Source organism: Papio anubis, unplaced genomic scaffold (genome assembly GCF_008728515.1).
Source record: "Papio anubis isolate 15944 unplaced genomic scaffold, Panubis1.0 scaffold2214, whole genome shotgun sequence".
NCBI lineage: Eukaryota > Metazoa > Chordata > Mammalia > Primates > Cercopithecidae > Papio > Papio anubis.
In genome coordinates this window covers 1-6908 of record NW_022162258.1, presented here as the reverse complement: position 1 = coordinate 6908, position 6908 = coordinate 1, and the positions used below count along the sequence as shown (strand labels likewise).

At 41.4% G+C, this 6908-nt stretch overlaps 2 long non-coding RNA genes across 2 annotated transcripts; both read left to right on the top strand.

Moving 5' to 3' along the window:
• The first annotated feature begins 1484 nt into the window (after positions 1-1484).
• On the top strand, positions 1485-4310 carry LOC116272838. Its single transcript, XR_004181391.1, has 3 exons — positions 1485-1675; positions 3455-3608; positions 4259-4310. It is a non-coding gene; the product is annotated as an uncharacterized LOC116272838 (long non-coding RNA).
• Positions 4311-4764: 454 nt separating this feature from the next.
• On the top strand, positions 4765-6908 carry LOC116272839. The gene is made up of 3 exons (XR_004181392.1): positions 4765-4780; positions 5528-5640; positions 6880-6908. It is a non-coding gene; the product is annotated as an uncharacterized LOC116272839 (long non-coding RNA).

Here is a 6908-nt window from a genome sequence, read left to right as displayed (position 1 = left end):
GTGAGCATTGCTGGGAGTGGGAGTGGGTTTTGGGGACTAGTAGAACAGGGAAGTACAAGATGGTTTAGACTGGGAGGAGACTGGGAGAAGGATGATAATTTTAGAATGTGATTTTATTACTCCAGACAAGTGAGAACTTTAACCTGGGAAGTGCTGTTTAAAGAAATGTCAAAGATAAGAAAAATATATAGAAAAATATTAAATATTTGAATGAATGGTAATCAAGGAAGGTTTCAAAATTGGAGTCTTTGGGGTTACAGAAACGAAGAGGCTAGGGTGTTAGAAATGGAAAGAAATACATGATTTTTTTCAGCCTCTCAATTTTGCTGTTGCTAAAATTGAAACCCAAATAAATGAAACAGAATACCCGACTTACCCTGATGTGATTATTATGCATTGTATGCCTGAATCAACATATTTCATATAACCCATAAATATGTATACCTACTATATACCCATTAATATTAAAAATTAAAGAAATCATTTGTTCAATGTTCTATGGAAATGTGGACATGATAACCAGATCATATGATTCTTAATGCTGTGTTCTTTCTACCACTCCACGCCAATGGGGGATACTGGTTTGGGGACTGGAGAGCAAGGGGATCAGCTCACTTTGGGTGACACCATGTGTCATGCTAAAGAGGAAGTGCAGAAGAGAGCCTTCCTGACAAGACACAGAGGGCTAAGAGGAGTCAGGGCAGAAAAGAATAAGGGGTGATCATGACGGGTTTTATTTGACCAAATTGTTTTCATTATGCTATGGACAACATTCTGCTAGAGAGGAGACATTTGCCCTGTTGCTGCTAATTAGATTCCCCCAATGTGCGGTTCTCTTCTTATAAGCTAAAGTCATATGTTGGTTGGATGGTTGAATGTCTAGTCAAATTTCTATTTTCTTTCTTAAAAAAAAAAAAAGCCTCAGATCTTGCAAGGCCTATCTCCTAAAGATGAATTTCCTTGTGATTTCTGCATTCCTACAGGTTGCCATTATCACAGACATCAATCTTCTCCTGGGAGAAGCATACACAGTGGAGTGGGATATAAGAGACAAGGGATGATAAAAAATAGACTGTTACCCTGATGAGAATGGCACTTCTGCAGAAAACTGCATTGCCATTGGCTGTATCTGAGGTAACTATGCTGCAAGGAGTTCCGATGCATGGAAATCTCCACACCTAATGTATAGTTTCTTAAGCACAGCAGTAGTAGTTACATAACTACTTAAAATCCATAGAAAGGACTTCCTAAGGGACATGATCTGGATGTGATGAGTAGGTGGGGACATGTGTGAAACTTTTTAAAATGAATATTTTGCTTGGAGACCAGGAATTTAAATTTATGTTATTGTCAAGTGATCAGTGATGGGCTGGTTTTATTGTCGTGGTATAAAATGATGTTTCTACCCCTGTTTAGGTTAGAGAACTTTCAGACCACATGCTGTGCTGATCTATGACTTTACCCTTACTTTTCAGGCATCAATTCTTCTAGATCCCTTTTTGCTATTTTTGTCAACGATCTATACTCTGTCAGTAATGTTCAATATAATTCACATGGGGCCACAGCTGACATCTCCTTAAAGTCTTCCGTGTATGCCAATGCCTTCCCCTCCACACCCGTGAACCCCCTTCGCCTGGATGTCACTTACCATAAGAATGAAATGCTGCAGTTCAAGGTAAACACAGTATATGTATCAGGTAGTGATGAGACCCTTTTCAATTCCATTACCTTTTATTGGTCCGAGTCACAGAACCCTAAAATAAGTTAATCATGCTACAATAGACTAGATCATTATCCAGAGAGCAGTGAGAAATCATTGAGGGAACAATGAGACCTGCCCTGATTTTCATTTGGAAAAGATTACCGTGGCTACTGTTAGGAAAATGGTTGGGAGAGAAAGAGCGGGTACGGAGAGACAAGTTGGGAGGCTACCAGTTAGGCAGCTCAGTTGAGGGATTAGGTTTGGACTAGACACTGGAATGCAGATGGAGAAGAGTGGACCTGTCTGAGGTTGAGAAAGTTGGGTGACAGGATATAGTGCTCGTTTGCAAGCAGGTGACAATGAAGAGGGAAAATCAAGAATGAAGACCGTGTTTCTAGCTTGCGTCTTAATATGGATGGTGCTGACATTAACTGGAATAGGAATACTGAAAAGCTTTGTGCTTGATAAATATCAGATGATATGTTCATTTTGGGATACCGAATTTGAGATTTCTGTAAAATAGGCATCAAGATGCAGTAATTTCATTCCTTTCGAAGATTTAATTGCATTTAAGGGCTAGGGATGGACTAGCTGTTATGTCTAGTTCTCTATTAAACTAAGCTTCTCAAGGGCAGGAATGTGCCCTTTCCTCTTTGTGGTTCTGAAGTCTAATTCAGAACCTGGCACATGGTTAGCGCTATAATGTTATTGACACAGTAAGTGAAAGTGATGAGGATGTTGTCACATTGCCTAAAGGGTTGTTTATAATCTGACATCAACCCGAATTCTGAGTTGTTGTACATCCTGTAATGCAGGGATGATGCTGATGTATGTTTGTACATCATAGTACTAGCATGTTGTAGGCACTCAATGAGTTTGAAGTGAATGAACTTCCTTGGAGTTCTAGCTCAACCGTTGCCTAGTCTACCTCTTGACCATGGAAGTGGCTGCTTTCCAAAAATTTGCCTCTTTAGAACGGCCCACTTTAGTACTCTCTGCCTGTGCGGTTTTTATTCTTCAGCAGAATGACTTGATCTCCCTTGTTTGTTTGGTTAATAACTACCAAGCTTTTAAGAGTCATCATGTGTTTCTCCCCATGTTGACACCATCTCAGTCTCCCAGAAACAATGTGGGCATTTCCTTGGCTAGAATCTTCCCGCAGCACGTCTCACGTAGCTGTCCCTTAGCACCGTCGCGGGTGTTGTGAGGCTGCTCTCTTTCACTAATCATTAGCATGTGAATTTTGTAAAATCATAACACTGCCTTATACAGCTCACATCCCTAGTGTCTTGTGTAGGCAGGGATGTCTTAGGTACTCATGAATCAGTTTAGATACCACCTTCAGCAAGGACATTCAGATTATTTTAATTAAATTGATTTCATTTTGGGGAGACAGGTTTGTTTTTCAAGTCATAATGGTTTTAAGGTATTTATATATACTCATATACCCACATAAAATAACAAGTAACATATTCATAACTACTACACTGATTCCAGAATGACTTTCCAAGTCATCACCAATGTCCCATTGAGTATATTAATGTAACAGAGGTCTGAATAATGAGAAATGAAAGAAAAAATGTTAAATCTTATATTGTTATTTGATATATTAAATAAATCTCAGATATCATCAACTTAAAGAAGACAGAAACATACCATCTGCACTTTTTGTCCAAAAATAAAAAAGATTCTGCTAAATTTATAGGTTTCAGAGCACAATTCTTACCCTAAATTGATTTCCTCACAAGCTAGATTTATGATCCCAACAACAATGGTATGAAGTTCCAGTTCCTCTGAACGTACCCACGGTGCCATCCAGCACCCCTGAGGGTCAACTCTATGATGTCCTCATTAAGAAGAATCCATTTGGGATTGAAATTCGCCGCAAGAGTACAGGCACTATAATGTGAGTGGCTTCTAGTGTGACTCAGAGTTGATGTCTACCTGTGCCTTCGCTGCCAGGTCCATTGTCCTTGGATGTATATCCTGGTTTCAAACATCACATTGTCCACTTCCAGATCCATGGATGAGTTGTTTCCTTCAGACCTGTTCTCATGGGAAATCTTTAGCATTCTGGAAATAATTACTGAGGCAGTCGAGTGTGCCTGAGGATTCATCCAACAAATGTTTATGGGGTGCCTTGTCTAGAGGAGGTGCTGCTCCTTGTAGACAGCTGAGGGTTGTCTTCTCATGACAACCAATAATAAGTAAATATCACTTTGAGTGCTATGTAAAAATCTTTAGGGTGTGCAGGGAGGTGGAAAGTGGTGCTGGTGTGGAGTGTACCCGAGGCTGTGATGATGAGGAGTGCTTGGGTTTTGTTCTGTGAGGCCACTGAAAGGGAGGCAGTGACAGTGGAAACAGATGAATGAAGAATAACTCCTGGGCTTTTAGCGAGGTTTCTATGATATTTTAATCAAGTTGAGTTTCTGTTTTGTTTTGGAGATGAACAGGTTCTGGATAAAAATCAAGCATTCTGTTGTCCTTGAAAAGTCAGCTGCTGGAAGCAGAAGGAAAAGCCATTTTCTGTTTCAAATCTACCTTTTTGTGTTTCAGTTGGGACTCTCAGCTCCTTGGCTTCACCTTCAATGACATGTTTATCCATCTCCACTCCATGTTCCTCCAAGTACCTCTGGCTTTTGGGAAGCGGGCACACATCCTATAGGAGACTTGGAGTGGCACTTCAGGGGATGTTCTCGAGACCAGCCCACCCCAGAGTGGGGCCGAGCATTTGGGATCTGTGTCTCTGCTTCTCTCCACCACTGCTCGAGGCTTGGGGCTTCATCTTCCCACCTCCCTTGGTCCCTCATTCTGGTTTTGAGGCAGGTGGGGCCAATTCTCTCAGAGCTCCTTTGTTTCATGTTGAGGTGATTTCATGGAGAAAACTAAGACCCATCTTAGCAAACACATTTTGTTGGTTTCTTTCTCAGGCATGATGTCTTTTTAAACTCCTACAAGCTACTCCCCATGACTCTGAGTGAGAAGGGAATTTCCTATGGTGTCCACACCCCTACTCGATGAGGCAGGAAGGGCAGCAGTGCCCGCAGGTGTTCCTGCTGAACAACAGTAATGCCATGGGTAAAGGCCGGGTCAGCCTCTCCCTTATTTTGGGGCTACCAATCGTAAGCAGTCAGTTTAGAATGTGTTTAGCCTAACTCTTCCTTGAAGTCAAAATTTTCATTTTATGGGCATTGGTATTTAATTTTTCTTTGTGTTTAGCCTTTCTATTTATTTCAGTATAGGATCATGTTATAAGAAGATTTAACCCAACTCTTATTTTGGTAAAAATCAGATAAGAAGGGATAGTAACACCACGTGGGTCCCAAATATCCTGGAGGTCAGCTCGTGGGAGCCAGTTATATAATTTGAATTAAGCTAAAACTATGGGTCAGAGAAGTTGTTCTGGGGGTCTGAGTGTGTAAGGTATGTTGAAAATCTGCCTCTAGGGTACTCTGCTCACTATCTGGGTGACGGGATCTATACCCCAAACCTCAGCATCGTACAATATTCCCATGTAAGAAACCTGAACATGTATCTCTTTATCCAACATAAAACTTGAAATGTAAAATACAGTAATTTTCCAAGAGTAGAATGACAAAATACAGTAAAGTACCCCAAAGAGAATCAAACCCAGGAATAGGACCTGTGGACTTCCACTGATCTTCTTCCGTTCTATGAGTATGATAGAAAATACCTGTTCTTACCACTCTATGATAGGGAGAGAGCAGGAAGATGGAGAATGTGTGGATTTCAGGGGTGATGTGGAAGGTTTCCCTCGTGATGTGAAAAGTTTCCATCTGGGTTGGCATTTTTCTTCATTTTCAGACGTGACGTTCCAGCCCCTGCCTGCCTTGACATACCGTACCACAGGGGGAGTTCTGGACTTTTATGTGTTCTTGGGGCCAACTCCAGAGCTTGTCACCCAGCAGTACACTGAGGTAGGAAGAAATCCAGCTGTTTATCAAGCACTTATACAGTACATTCTGGATGCCAGAGCCCACATTGATTAGTGTAACTCTCAGATGATAACTGGAAATACTGGTCTTTCTTGGAGAGAGATTATAGAATAAGAAAAAATAAACACATTCAGATTATCATTAAATGTATAGCCTCTGTAAGCATTGCAGAAGAGCAGAAGATATAGTGGTACCAGTGGTGGTGATGGTAGTGATAGTGTGGTTGGTGGTGGTGTTTGTGGTTATGGTGGTGGTGTTGGTGATGATGGCAGTAGGGGCTGACGGTGGGGAGAGTGATGTGGGAATGGTGATAATGATGGTAGTAGTAGTGGTGGTGGTGATGGTGATGATAGTGGTGGTAGTGGTGATGGGTGTGTTGGTGATAATGATAGTGGTGGTGATGGACACAAGGGTGGGAGTGATGGTATTTGTGGTAGTGATGGTGATGATGATGATGGTGGTTATGGTTATGATGGTGGTGGTGACAGTGGGGTGGTGTGAGGAGTGTGATGTTGGTGATAGTGGTTGTGATGATAGTGGTGATGATGGGATGGTGGTGGGGGTGGTAGTGGGGTGGTGGTGATGGTAGTGAAGGGTAATGATAATGGTAATGATGGTGGTGGGGGCACGATTGTGGTACTGTTGGTGATGGTGAAAATAGTGATGATGGTGGCATTGATAATGATGATGGTGACCGTGACCATGGTGGTTGTGCAGCAACAACAGACACTTATATACTACCAAGTGCACATCACTGATTTATCACTTGCTGCATGTTCGAGTACTTCACCCATATTAACTCATTCATACCTCACAGGAACGCTATGAGGCAGATGCTATTATTATCCCTTATTTAAGATGAAGAAACTGAAGCATTAAGAGATTACTTAATATTTGCCTAAGTTCATACAGCTAGCAGGATTGGAGCCTGTATGCTAAGCCAGGCATTTGTCTCTGATTCTGGGCTTCTTAATGAGTTACCTACAGTGTCTCTAGGAATAGAGTAAAATCAGCTTTTCCATAATTTTCAAGAAGGAGGTCAAGCCTAGCAGAAAGCTTTCTCCAAGTATCCCAGTGGCTCTATATCCTGTCAGTTTTGATGTGGATTTCAATTAGTTAGTTGTCTAGCTTGGGGCATGGAAAAATATTCTTGTTACTTGATGCACAACTTCAATCTGGTGCCTCTGTTTTGAGGACTAATATTTTCTGTCTATTTTCTAGTTGATTGGCCGGCCTGTGATGGTACCTTA